The sequence below is a fragment of the Camelus ferus genome, chromosome 13, assembly GCF_009834535.1.
Source record: "Camelus ferus isolate YT-003-E chromosome 13, BCGSAC_Cfer_1.0, whole genome shotgun sequence".
Lineage (NCBI taxonomy): Eukaryota > Metazoa > Chordata > Mammalia > Artiodactyla > Camelidae > Camelus > Camelus ferus.
In genome coordinates this window covers 36,666,395-36,680,990 of record NC_045708.1, presented here as the reverse complement: position 1 = coordinate 36,680,990, position 14,596 = coordinate 36,666,395, and positions in this window count along the sequence as shown.

The window sequence follows — 14,596 nt, the reverse complement described above, 5'->3', positions numbered from 1 at the left end:
CATAGCTCTTTTCATCTTGGAAGACTGAAACACTGTATCCGTTAAACAATAACCTGTCATTCTACCCTCATCCCAGCACCTGAAAACCACTATTCTTTCTGTCTCTATAATTTTGACTACTCTAAATATCTCATATAAGTATAATCATACAATATTTATCTCTTTGTGACTAACTTATTTCAATTAGCATGATGTTCATCCATGTTGAACTTCAAGGTTCTTCCATGTTGTAGCATATTTCAGAATTTTTTTCCTTTTTTAGGCTGAATAATATTCCACTGTATGTATGTACCACATTTTGTTTATCCATTGATCCATCAATGGACACTTGAGTTGCTTCCACATTTTAGCTTTTGTGAATAACACTCCTATGAACATGGGTGTACAAATAATTCTTCAAGACCCTGCTTTCAGTTCTTTTGGTTATATACCCAGAGTGGAATTGCTAGATCATAAGTACATATATATTCAAGATATGTATTATATATTTATACACTAAGTATATATCTTAAATATAATATGTGTAATATATATATATATATGTATATATATATAATTTCTTGAGTCACTTGACAGTGGGACTTTTAGACGTAATGCCCTTAAATACTTCTGTGTGTATTTCCTAAGAACAAGAAAATATATGTTTATATATCCACAGTCCAATAACAAAATTTTGGAAATTTTATATTGATACATTAATTATCTAATGTAAGGTCTATATTTAGTTTTTGACATTTCTCTCTCTAATGTCGTTATGGCATTCTCCCTATGATTCAGTATCCAATCCAGAGTTACACATGGTATTTTTTGTTATGTCCATTCAATCTCCTTTAATTTAGAATGCTTTTTAGAATTTTCTTTGCCTTTTATGATATTGATATTTTTGAAGAGTATTGGCCAGTTGTTTTGTAGAATGTCCTTCAATTTGTGTCTGTCTGATGTTGCCTCACAGTTAAATTCAGGTTATGTATTTTAACCAAATACTATATAAAGATGATGTCAGTTTGTCCCATAACATTACATTTGTTACATTGTCAATTACATTGGTTATTGGTTTGTTTTTCCTATGCTACTTTATTTTTTTGTGGTGAAAATCAGAAGCTATATGTATATTCTCTTATTTCCCCTTATTTCTTGCATAAAAGATAGCATTTACTTATCCTTCTCACCGTTTGCTTTTTTTTGACTTTCAGCACATCCTGAAAATCCCTCCATTTCAGTTTATACAGATCTTCATTCTCTTTTACAGCTGCATACTCTATTGTATGACTATACTAGTTTATTCAACCAATCTCCTATGCATGAGCATTTAGGTATTTTTTAGTGTTCTGTAATTACAAATAATAGAACAAGGAATAGCCTTGTGCATATGTATTCTCATATTGTTGGAGATGTATCTTGAGGATAAATTTTTAGACATAGGTTTGCTGATCAAAAAATAAATATATATGTAACTTGTTAGCTATTGCCATATTCACTTTTATAGGAAATGTACTATTTTTCATTCCCATCAGCAGTATATGAAAGTGCTTCTTTTCTCAAAGCCTCATCAATACAGTATGTTGAAAAGCTTAAGAGGTCGGCTAATCTGACAGATGAGAAATGATATCACAGTGTAGTTTTTAGCCTGAAGGACTCATTTTAGTATTTCGTATAGCACAAGTCTGCTAGTGATGAATTATCTATTTTGTTTCTCTGGTAGTGTCTTAAATTCTTCTTCAGTTTTGAAGGATGATTTTACTGGATATAGAATTTTTGTTTGCCAATCTTTTTTTTTTCCTATGCTTTGAATATGTCATCCCATGACTTGTGGCCTCCATGATTTCTGATTAGAAATGAACTGTTAATCTTAGGACGTTTTTTACCTGATGCATCTCCCTTGCTGCTTTCAAGATTCTCTCTGTGTCTTTCAACAGTTTGATTATAAAGTGTATGGGTGTAGATCTCTTTTAGTTTATTCTACTTGAAATCTATTCTTCTGCTTAGATGTGTAGATTAGTGTTTCTCATCAAATTTGGGAAGATTTTGGGCCTTATTTTTCTAATACTCCTTTTGCCATTTATCTCTTCCCTTTTCTTTTGGGACTTCAGTTATGCATATGTTGATATGCTTAATGGTATCCCACAAGTCTCTGAGACTGCTCATTCTTGTTCATTTTTTTCCTTTCTGTTCCACAGACTGGATTATCTCTATGCATTCTCATATGCATAATGGTATATATGTATAATGCATAATGCAGAAAGGTAGCCCAAGAAGGAGAGGAGGAAAGGAGCAGGAAAAATACTTGAAGAAATTATGGCCAATGATTTCCTAAATATGAAAAACATTAATCTACACATCAGAAAAGCTCAACAAACTCCAATTAGGATAAAGACAGTGATATTCACACTTAGACATAATCACAGGTTTTTATAAGCTAAGCTTTAGGTTTCTTTGACAATAAATTTCCTAAAATATTTAGTAGGTTTCTGATGTACTTCCAGACTGTTCTATGTACTAAAAATTACAGTCCAAGTTGTTTTCTTGAGACTAACTTTTCTACATTTTTTGTCTGTGCAAGGTCTATCCCTTCCTTATTTAATGGCAGCTGTCTTGAGTCCAGTTAAATTAATAACAGACAGGTGAGAAAACATTACCCTTAATCTAATCTTTGCAGTTGCTCTAGCTGCCATTTTTCTGGAAGGGAAGTCTTAATGGAAGAAGCTTGAGAAAAATCTGGAGCTGAATACTCTCTTGTTTGGAGGAATATAGGCAGTTGAATTTTTCCAGCCCTCATGGGTATGAGTCAACTTAGGTTGCAGTCCACAGGCAGAGAGAATCTCCTTTAATAAAAGAACTGAATTCTTTTTCATCTATGCTTGAAAATTGTCTACTTCTTGTCTGAAGAGATTTCTTTCTTGTAATCTTGCTGCAAGCATCAAGGAATAGCCAATACACACTATGTGCTAGTATTTTCTAACTTATTCATCTAGCACTATCAATACATAATTTTACTTCCAAGAAATCAGAGACAATTTTTTCCAAATATCTTTCCACAGTATATGAAGATAATTAACTTTCCAGCATACAATTGCTTACTACCCATCTAGTAAGCAAATGCAAATGCTATACATTTTAGTACTTTTGTTTATAGGATCACCCATTTCTGTTACCATAACTCTATCAATCTGGGTTTTGTCCAGATAACAGAAAGAGCACTAGATATTTTAAGCAGGAAGAAATTTAATACAGGGAATTAGGTGCTTACAAAGTCTTTGGATAGTTAAAGGAGTGGCTTCTTAAATAAGCATCCTGGAATTATTACCAGAATGAGTCTTAAGTAATATACTAAGGGACAACTACCACTGAGGCCACTGCATCTATAGCTTTAAGAAGCTCCTACCACAATGGTCTCTTATACACAAGAAGGCACCCAAGAGTGTCTAACACAGTGAACTAAGGATTACAACGTATAAGTTCAGATGTAGAATCATTGCCATAGCTATTGCTTCTTTATTCACAGGATAATGGACAATGGAATGCATTTTCAGAAAGCTGCACATTTACAAAACTTGCTTTCTACCAGCAACAGACCAGAGCTACAGCTAAATGGCACCTATCTCACTTTCATCTTCTAAATTTCATTTGGATGTATTCTATTGGTAGAACCTGATTCATATCCAGAAACTTAGCTGCAAAGGAGTCTGAGAAATGTATTTTTCAAAGCTTTCCAACTTCTTCAAGTATATAAAGAGAATGGAGGTTGTTAGAACTATCCAAAATTTCTATCATAGTTCATTAATGTGGCTAATTTCAGTGATTTTTTTATGTTACTGAACTAAGTTCCATTAGATCATGTTGCATTTTTTAAATACACTGTTGGATTCGGTTAGCTAGTATTTAAGATTTTTACATGTACTTTTATAAGTGGAACTTGCTTTTAAGTTTCTTGTACTATCAGTATTTATATGCTCTGTCAAGATTATTCTTGCCTCATAAAATAATTAGTGCTTCCTATTTTTCTATGTTCTATTCTCTAAAAATTTAATAAAACTACTGTTTGACATTGGCATTTGGAGAGGGTAAGTAGAGAAGGGAATGGGAAATTGATTCTAATTTCATCTTTCTTTATGTGTTTCTTCTTTATATGTTATTTCTGAACATTTTCTACTGCATGCTGTGCTATTTTTCCCATTCAGGAATTTATCTAAGATTTAAAATATTTTGGTGTATAGTTTCTATTTCTTACATGAATTTAAAATCTTGATTATACCTATTACTGTTTTCTGATTTTATTTCTGTATTTTCTCTCTCCTTTTCTCTCTTCATCATTTTATTGGTCTTTTTCTTTACTCTTGATTAGTTCTGCCTGACTGTGCTATTTCATTTGTGTTCTCAATATACTAAAGCAATAGGGAGTCACCAACCAGCAAAAGCTCAATATTCTCAACTTAGATTGCACTTATGTTGTTGTTATCATCATCATTGTTGTTGTTGTCAGACTTGTAAAAAGCAACATAGAAAAGAGAAAAGAGTGAAATTAGAAATATTTGTCTGTGATATCCAGCACTCTTGAACTCCAGGACACTCTTTCTCCTACACTTTGTCCCTGAAACCTTCAATCTTCATAAAGTTTTCTTGCAGTTCTTGAGTTAGCTGATGAGAATGAATCTGAAATCTATAAATCCCTCTTCCCTGTAGCCTCTCTAGTAAAGCATTCATTGGTGGAGGTCCATGGATGAATCAGAGTCTGTCAAGAGACAACAAACATATTAGTTGTTTAAAATAACTATAAAATATATAGATAGTTTTATGTAAATATTTTAAATTAGGTATCTGAAAAGGTAAACAAAAAAGTAAGGTATTTCAGAAGTATCCATTGCAGAAAGCAGCTAACATCCCTAGGGCTGACAGAACACAGGGAAGAGATTTGAATTACTAAAATTTGGAAAGTCAAAGAAAGGGTGTCAGAGATGAAACTCGGGCATCTCAGGAGGCAGTCCTACCTGACTACTGCTGATGGCAATAAGTTTGAATCGGGGCTTCATGGGCCTGGAACAAAAACTTTTTAGGAGGGGTCACCACAGGCTGAAGCTGGTGCCTATGAGGGGAGTAGGGAAACAATAAAGCTGACTCTACAAGTGTTGGAATAACTATAGCCTGGATTTAGTTGATGTGGTAAGAAGGAGCTCTTGCCACAGGTGAAGAATTGTTAGGATTCCACTTATAGGAACTGCAAGTAGACAGGAAGCTTGCAGAAGTCCACATGGTACAAATATAAAAGAGCAAGTTTCTTTCTCCTCGAGCCTTGCAGTCTCTCTCAATAACCACCTATTGGCAGAGCCACTTTCAATCTCCTGGAAATTTTCTCAGTTTCAGTGTTAGTTGCTGTGAATTGTCTGAAATTTACCAGCTACCCAGCTAGAGTTTGCAAAGTTCCAGCTATACCCTCACAAGGCAGAGTATAGAAGGGTGGGTTTGGAGCTCAGGGACAGCAACGTAATAACTAAGATAGCCAGCCAACTACTGCTATTTCACCATCCTGTGTGAAATCACAAATTCAGAGTCTGAATGTAATGGTTATTTCCACTGTTAAGATTTCATACAAAGAAGGATAATTGTAAAATAATGAAAATATTTCAGTTCGTTGTATCAATCTGTCTTGTATGTATGGCTGTGCAGATATAATTGGAATAAACAAAGAATGTGGCTACCTACCATTTCTCTTGGATATTGTTTAATGAGCATTGCTAATTTATGGTTTTACTACTCTTTTTCAATGCTCTTGGATGAAAAACTGCTTTTCAAATTTTATTCTTTTAGATTCATTAATAAATTTAATAAGTAATGTCTAAATGGTCTAACAGCTTTTGTTTTTATAGCACTAGTTCCGCCTCCTGAAAAGAAACTTAAGAGTCTGCACAAATAGTTCCAGAATCTTTGTTTTGGAAAGGATGAAAACTAGTCTAGAGCAGAGTACTTCTCAGATTTCTTATGGAGAAAGATCAAAGTTTTAATCAGTCACCATGTATCACATACCAATACTTTTTTTTAAAAAAATATTGCTTTAAAAAATGAAATAGTTTATTTAAAGGATATACAAAAATCAAGTCAAATTTCTTATTATTAGATCAACAGATACAAAATTATATCTCAATAAATATAATCAGTACAAACACTAAATAGAAACAAAGTAAATTTTAAATCAGTATGCCTTTTATTTCTTTTTCTTGCTTTATTACACTGGCTAGAACTTTATGTAAAATGATAAATAGAACGTAGTGAAAGATGACTTCTTTGACATGATATTAGGAGGAAGAATTTGGTCTTGCACCATTAAAATATGATGTTAAATGTGTAAGGTTTTGTCAGCTGACCTTTATCACTTTGAGGAAGTTCTCTTTTATTCTTAGTTTGTTGAAAGATTATAGCATGAGAAAGTGTTGCATTCTGTCAAATGTTTTTGTCATTATTCTATTAGTATGATATGTCACACTAATGAATTTTCAGATGTTACATAAATTCCTGGGATAAATCTCACTTACTTGTGGTGTATATTCCTTCCTATATGCTGCTGGTTTCTATTTGATACTATTTTGTTAAAGATTTTATGTATGTTAAAGAATTTCTCAGACAAGCAAAAACCAAAAGAACTCAGCCATACTAAACTCACCCTAAAAGAAATATTGAGAAGTCTTCTCTAAATAGAAAAGAAGCAAGAATCTATAGAAAAGGGAAAGTCACAGTGGGAAAGGCAAATATGTAAAACGATTGAAGATCACTCAATAAGCCAGTATATAGATTAAAAATTTTTTTTAAAAATTTGTGAAAGCAAATATAACTACAATTTACAGCAAAAGGATAAACATGAAGATGTAAAATAGGACATCAAAATCACAAAATGTAGGGGAGGGGAGTATAAAAATTTAGATCTTCTAGAATGTGTTTGCACTTGTATGACATCAGCTTGATCCAACTAGATACAGTTATGGGTCAACATACTTGAAAACCAGGGTAACCATTAATCAAAAACATACGATAGATTCACAAAAACCAGAAAGAAAGGAACTCAAGCATAATACGAAAGAAAATTATCAACGCAGAAAAGGAAAAGAAAAAAAGAAGAATGAACAGAGAAGAACTACAAAATCAATTGGAAAAGAAGGTTTAAGATGGCAATAGTACATACCTATCAATGATTACTTTAAATGTCAATGGACTAAATGCTCTGATCAAAAGATATGTAATGGAATATTAGATTAAAAAAACCCAGGAACCTATGATATTCTGCCTAAAAGAAACTCAATTCAGAGTGAAAGATATACATAAGATTAAAAGGGAGGGGCTAGGAAAAGATGTTCCATGCAAATGGAAATGACAGGAGAGCTGGGATAGCAATATTCATATCAGACAAAATAGACTTTAAAACAAAGGCCATAGAGAAAGATAAAGGACATTATATAATGGTAAAGGGATCAGTAAAAAAATAGGATTATACACTCTTTAACATACATACACCCAATATAGGAGCACCTAAATATATAAAACAAACACTAACAGATATAAAGGGAAAAATTGACAGGAATACAATAATAAGAGGAAACTTTAACATGCCAGTGACATCAATGGTGAGATCTTCCAGACAGAAAATCAATATTGCAACAGAGGTCCTAAAAGATACAATGAACCAGTTGGACTTAACTGATATCTACAGGACACTACATCTTCCCCGCAAAAAAATACACATTCTTTTCAAGCACACATGGGACATTCTCTAGGATAGACCACATACTAGGTCACAAAACAAACCTCAACAAATTTAAAGGATAGAAATTACTTCAAGCATGTTTTCTGACCACAGTGGTATGAAACCACATATCTAGAGATCAACCACAGAAAGAAAAATGGGGAAAGAGTGAGCACATGGAAATTAAACAACATACTATTAAAAACCAATGAGTCAACAGTGAATTTGAAGGAGAAATCAGAAAATATCTTAAGAAAAAAATGAAAACACAATCTTACAAGATATATGGGATGTAGCAAAAGCAGTTCTAAGATGGAAGTTCAGAGCAATATTGGCCTTCCTCATGAAATAAGAAAAATATTAACCCAACCTACCACCTAAAAGAGTTAGAAAAAGAATGAACAAAATCAAAGTCAGTAGAAGGAAGGAAATAATAAAGATCAAATAGAAAATAAATAGAGATAAAAACAATAGAAAGTATCAATAAAACCAAGAGCTGACTTTTTGAAAAAATTAAAAAGATCAACAAACCTCTAGTCAGCCTCACCAAGTAAAAAAGAGAACCCAAATAAACAAAATAAGAAATGAAAGAGGAGAAATAACAACTGATATCACAGAAATACAAAAAAAATCATGAGGATACTATGAACAGCTCTGTGCCAACAAATTGGACAACCTAGAAAAAATGGACCTCTAGAAACCTATAGCCTGCTAAAATTAAGTCAACAAGAAAAAGATAATTTGAACACACCATTCACTAAAAGTTAAATATTAAGATGTTATTTTCTTTAAAAATCCCTGCAAACAAAAGTCTAGGACCAGACGGCTTCACTCGGGAATACTACCAAACATACAAAGAATAACTTACACGTATATTTCTCAAACTATTCCAAAAGACTGAAGAGGAGAGAACACTCTCAGATTCATTCTGTGAAGCCACCATCACCCTGATACCAGAAGAAGACAAAGACACTACAAAAAAAGAAAGAGGAGGGGAAGGTATAGCTCAAGTGATAGAGCACATGCCTAGCATGCATGAGGTTCTGGGTTCAATTCCCCAGTACCTCCTCTAAGAATAAATAAATAAATAAACCTACTTACCTCCTCCCACCAACCCCCCCCCCCCAGAAAAAAACAAAAATGAAAGAAAGAAAATTACAGGCTTATATCATTGATGAATATAGATGCAAAAATCTTCAACCAAATATTAGCAAACCAAATCCAACAATATGTAAAAAGGAGCATCAGGTTAGATTCATTCCAGAATTGCAAGGATAGTTCACCATATGCAAATCAGTCAATGAATGTGATATATCATATTAACAAAAGGAAAGAAAAAAACCACATGATCATCTCAATAGATGAAGGAAAAGCATCTGACAAAATTCAACATCTACACATGATAAAAAAAAAAAAGAAATCTCACCAAAGTGAGTATAGAGGGAACATATCTCAGCATAATAAAAGTCATTTACAGCAAACCCACAGCCAACATAATACTCAATGGTAAAAAGCTGAAAACTTTCCTGCTAAATTCAGGAATTTTTAAAAACAGATTTTGTATCTGAGTTCATGAGAGGTATTAGCTTGTAGTTATGTTTCATCATGATGTCCTTATCTGGCTTTGGTATCAGGGTAATACTGGCCTTATAAATTGAGTTGGAAAGTATTCCTCTACTTTCTGAAATAGTTTATTTAGAATTGGCATTATTGCTTCTTTAAATATTTGATAGAATTTATCTGTGAAGCTACCTGAGCCTGGAAGCATTCATATGTATGCATGTGTTTGTGTGTGTTACTAATTCAATTTATTTTTATATGTATATTCCAATTTTTTATTATTTCAATTCAATTTTGGTAATTTTTGTTTTTCTAGGACTTTTTCCTTGTCATCTAAAGTGTCTAATTTGGCATGAAGTTGTTCAAAATAATCCCTTTAATCCTCTGTTTTTCTGTAGGATTGGCATATCCCTTCAGTCCTGATTTTGATAATTTCTGTTTTCTCTGTTTTTTCTTTGTCAGTCTATCTAAAGGTTTAGCAATTTTGTTGATTTTCTTAAAGAATTAACTTTTGGTGTCATTGATTTTTAAAATTGGTTTCTGTTTTCTATTTTATTCATTTCCTCTCTGATTTTCATTACTTTCTTCCTTTTGCTTGCTTCATGTTTAAAGTCTTTTTTGTTTGCTTATTAAGGTTATAGCTCAGATATGAGCTAGAAATCGTTATTTTGTTCTAATATATTCATTTAAAGCTATATATTTTCATCTAGGTCCCAATTTTTTCTCATAAATTTTGCTATGTTGTGTTTTTATTTTCACTCCTTTCAAAATGTTTTCTAATTTCTCTTATGATTTGTTAGTGAAGAAACCCATAGGTTTAATAGCCCATGGATTATTTAAAACTATGTTGTTTAATTTGTGAATATTTGAGGATTTCCCAAATTTCTTTCTGTTGTTGAGCTATAATTTAAATCCCTAGATTGACAAGCATACTTTTGATGATGTCAGTCCTTTTGAATTTACTGAGACTTGTTTCATATGACTGTACGACCTTGTAGATGGCCAGTTCTGGGAAATGCTGGTATACAATCTTGAAAAAAGATATATTCTACTGTTGTTTGGTCGACTGTTCTAAAAATTTCTTAGGACAAGTTCATAGATGGTGTTGTTCAAGTTTTCCCTTTCCTTGTTGATTTTCTGCCAGCTTATTGAGAATGGCATATTGAAATCTCAACCCCAAACTGCTAAATTGTCAATTTCTCTCTTTAATTCTGTCAGTTTTTGCTTCATAAATTTTATGCCTCCGTTGTTAGCTGTATATACATTTTAAATTATTATATTATCTTAATATGATGAACTTTTTAACATTATGAAATGTGCCTCTGTCGTAAAATATACTTTATCTGATTTTTAACATAGTCACTCTAACTCTCTTATGGTTACTCTTTTGATGATACATCTTTTCCCATCATTGTGCTTTAAACTATTTGTGTGTTTAAATCTAAAATGTAAAAAAAAAATCTAAAACGTGTCCCTTGTGTATAGCACAATAGTGTATGGCATATAGTTTAATCTTGCCTTTTGGACAGTCTTAAATTCTTTGCCTTTTAATTAAGGCATTTGTCCATTCACATTTAATTAGCCATGATGTGGTTAGATTTACAGGCATGCCTTGTTTTATTGTGCTTTGCTTTATTGCACTTTGCAAATATTGCATTTTTTACAAATTGAACATTTTTGACAACCCTGCATTGAGCAAGTCTATTGGCAACATTTTCCCAAAAGCATTCATGTACTTTGTGTCTCTGTGTCACATTTTGGTAATTCTTATAATATTTCAAGCCTTTCCACTATTACTGTATTTTTTATGGTGATCTATAATTAGTGATCTTTGATGTTACTGTTGTGGTTGTTTTGGGGGTACCATGCTCATATAAGATGGCAAAATTAATTGATATATGTTGTGTATATTCTGAATACACCACCAACCAGCTGTTGACCCTTCTCTCTCCCTCTTCTCAGGCCTCTCTATTCCCTGAGACACAACAATATTGAAATTAGGTCAGTTAATGACTATAAAGTGGCTGTTAAGTGTTCAAGTGAAGGGGAACAGCACATTGAAAACTAAGATAGGCCAAAAGCTAGGCCCTTGCACCAAACATTCAAATTGTGAATGTGAAGGAAAAGTTCTTGAAGAAAACTAAAGGTGCTACTCCAATGAGCACACTACTGGTAAGAAAGCAAAACAGACGTTGCTGATATGGAGAAAGTTTAGGGGTCTACATAGATGAAGCTGACTACAACATTTCCTTAAACCAGTCCAAAGCAAGTCCCTAACTCTCTTCAAGAGAGGGGTGAAGAAGCTGTGGAAGAAAAGTTTGAAGCTAACAGAGGTTGGTTCTTGAGGTGAAGGAAAGAAGCCATCTCCATAACATAAAAGTGCAAGGTGAAGCAGCAAGTCCTGTTGTAGAAGCTGCAAGTCAGCCAGAAGATCTAGCTAGGAAAAATTAATGAAGGTGGCTACCCTAAACAAGTGATTTTCAATGTAGATGAAACAGCCCTATATTGGGATAAAATTCTATCTAGGATTTCATAGCTAGAGAGGAGAAGTCAATGCCTGATGTCAAAGTTTCAAAGGTCAGGCTGACTCACATCTTAGGGGCTAATGCTGTTGATGACTTTAAGTTGAAGCCAGTGCTCATTTACCATCCTGAAAATCCTCAAGTCCTTAAGAATTATGCTTAAATCTACTCTGCCTGTGCTCTAAAAATGGAACAACAAAGCCTGGATGATAGCACATCTGTTAACAACATAGTTTACTGAATATATTAAGCCAGCTCTTGAGACCTATTGCTCAGGAAAAAAAAGATTCCTTCCAAAATATTACTGCTTGATGATGATACACCTGATCACTCGAGAGCTCTGATAGAGATGTACAGTGAGATTCACGTTGTTTTTATGCCAGCTAACCCAACATCTTTTGTGCAGCCCATGGATCAAGGAGTCATTTCAACTTCCAAGTCTTATTATTTAAGAAATACATTTCATAAGTCTATAGCTGCCATAGATGGTGATTATTCTGATGGATCTGGGAGAAGTAAATTGAAAAGGTTCTGGAAAGGATTCACCATTCTAGATGCCATTAAGAACAGCCATGATTTATGGGATGAGGTCAAAATATTAGCATTAATAGGAATTTGGAAGAAATCGATTCCAACCCTCATGGATGACTTTGAGGGTTTCAAAACCTTAGTGGCAGAAGTAACTGCAGATGTTGTATAAATAGCAAGAGAACTAGAAGCAGAAGTAGAGCCTGAAGATTTGACCAAATTTCTGCAATCTCATGATAAAACTTGAATGCATATCTCATATCTATTCCCGGTGAAGGCTGCTTAAATGACCAGAAAGGGTTTAGAATATTACATAAATTTAGTTGATAAGGCATCAGTGGGGTTTGAGAGGATTGACTGCAAATTTGAAAGAAGTTCTACTGTGAGTAAAATGCTATGTGAGAGAAACTGTTTATGAAACGAGTCAATCTATGCAGCAAACTTTATTGTTGTCTTATTTTAAGAAATTATCACAGGTGCTCCAACCTTCAGGAACCACTACCTTGATCAGTCAGCAGCATCAACATCAAGCAAGACAAGATCACAACTCTCTGAAGACTCAGATGATGGTTGGCATTTTTTAGCAATATTGTTAAATCAAGGTAGGAACATTGGGGGGAGGTTTACACATAGTGCTGTTGCACACTTAATAAACTACAGTATAGTGTAAACATAACTTGTGTGCACTGGGAAACAAAACAAAAATCTGTGTGACTGGCTTTATTGTGATATTTGCTTTATTGTGGTGGTCTGGAACCAAACCCACAACATCACTTAAGTATGCCTGTCCTTGATGAATCTTTTTTTCTCTTACTCCTTTCAAGATTTTCTCTTACACCTGTAGTTTTTCCAGCTTCTTGAAAATCTAAATCAGTGTTTTCTCCTTTTAATCAAATTTGGAAAGGTTTCAGCCATTATTTTTTAAATAATTGTTCTATCCCTTTCTCCCTCTCCTCTCCTTCCAAGACTTTGACTCCATGTATATTACTACACTTGATGTTTTTTCACAGGTCACTGGGGCCCTGTTCATCTTTACTAAATATTTTACTCTGTGTTCTTAATTTTGTATTTTTTAAAATGGATCTAGCTCAAGTTTACTGATTTTTGGAGGCACTTAAATATGCAGTTCAGCAAAATGAATTTTTCATTTTGGTTATTTCTAAAATTACCATTTATCATTTGCTTCTTATAAATAATTTGTCCTTATATTGATATTCCCTATTTGTTCACTCATCATCATCACATTTTCCTTTTATCTTTAAACATGGGTCCCTTTAATTCTTTGAACTTATAAAATACCTGCTTTGAAGTCATTTTATGCTAAATGCAACTAACACACCTAAAATTAGTTTTTGTAGGCTGCATTTTTCCTGAGTATGGGTCAGACTTTCGTGTTTGTATGAGAATGCAAGCAGCCACAGGCAAGAATTCCATATACTCCTTACTATTTAGCAGGTTTTCACAAACACTTCTCACTTTGTTGATTCCCTCTGGTCTGTTTCCACAGCTGTGAATATTATTCTTTGCAGTTTTGTGCAGTTTTATCGTTGTTTTGTGGTGAAAGGATTTGTCAAAATTTTCATTTTGCTACAGCTAGAAATCCTTCCTTCTTAATTCTATATTTTCAACACTAAGTATATGTTGTTATTACTGCTATCAGGCAATTTTTGTTTAGATTTCTCCACATGTTTATATATATTCGCTATTTCTTTATGTTTTGTAGATTACCCTCCTGGGACATTTTCTCTATTCCTAAAATTACTCCTCGAGGAGATTTTTAGTTTAAGTTTCTTGGTAATAAACTCTTATAAATTTTGCTAATCTAAAAACATGTTTTTTTAAAAAAAAGACCACTATTGTTGAAATGTAATTTTGCTATACAATTTTAGAAGATTATTTTTTCTAAGCACTTTGAAGGTGTTATTCCATTTCTTCTCTTCCATGATTGCTACTGAGAGGTCTTCTCTCTGGATCTATGTATTACTCCTTTATAAGTGACTTATCTTTTTTTCTGGTTAATTTTAAGATTTGTTTTTTTTATTTATGTTGTTTTTCAAGTGTCTCAGCAATATACCTCGGAGTGGATTTTTTGTTTTTGTTTAGATTTTGCTTATCCTGTGTGGTACATGTTATGGTTCTTATATCTAGCTATTCATGTAGTTTATTAATTCTGGAATATTCCAAGCTATAGTCTCTTTGAATATTACACATCCTCCATTCTTTCCTGAAATCTTCTTAGACATATACCAGCTCTTAAACT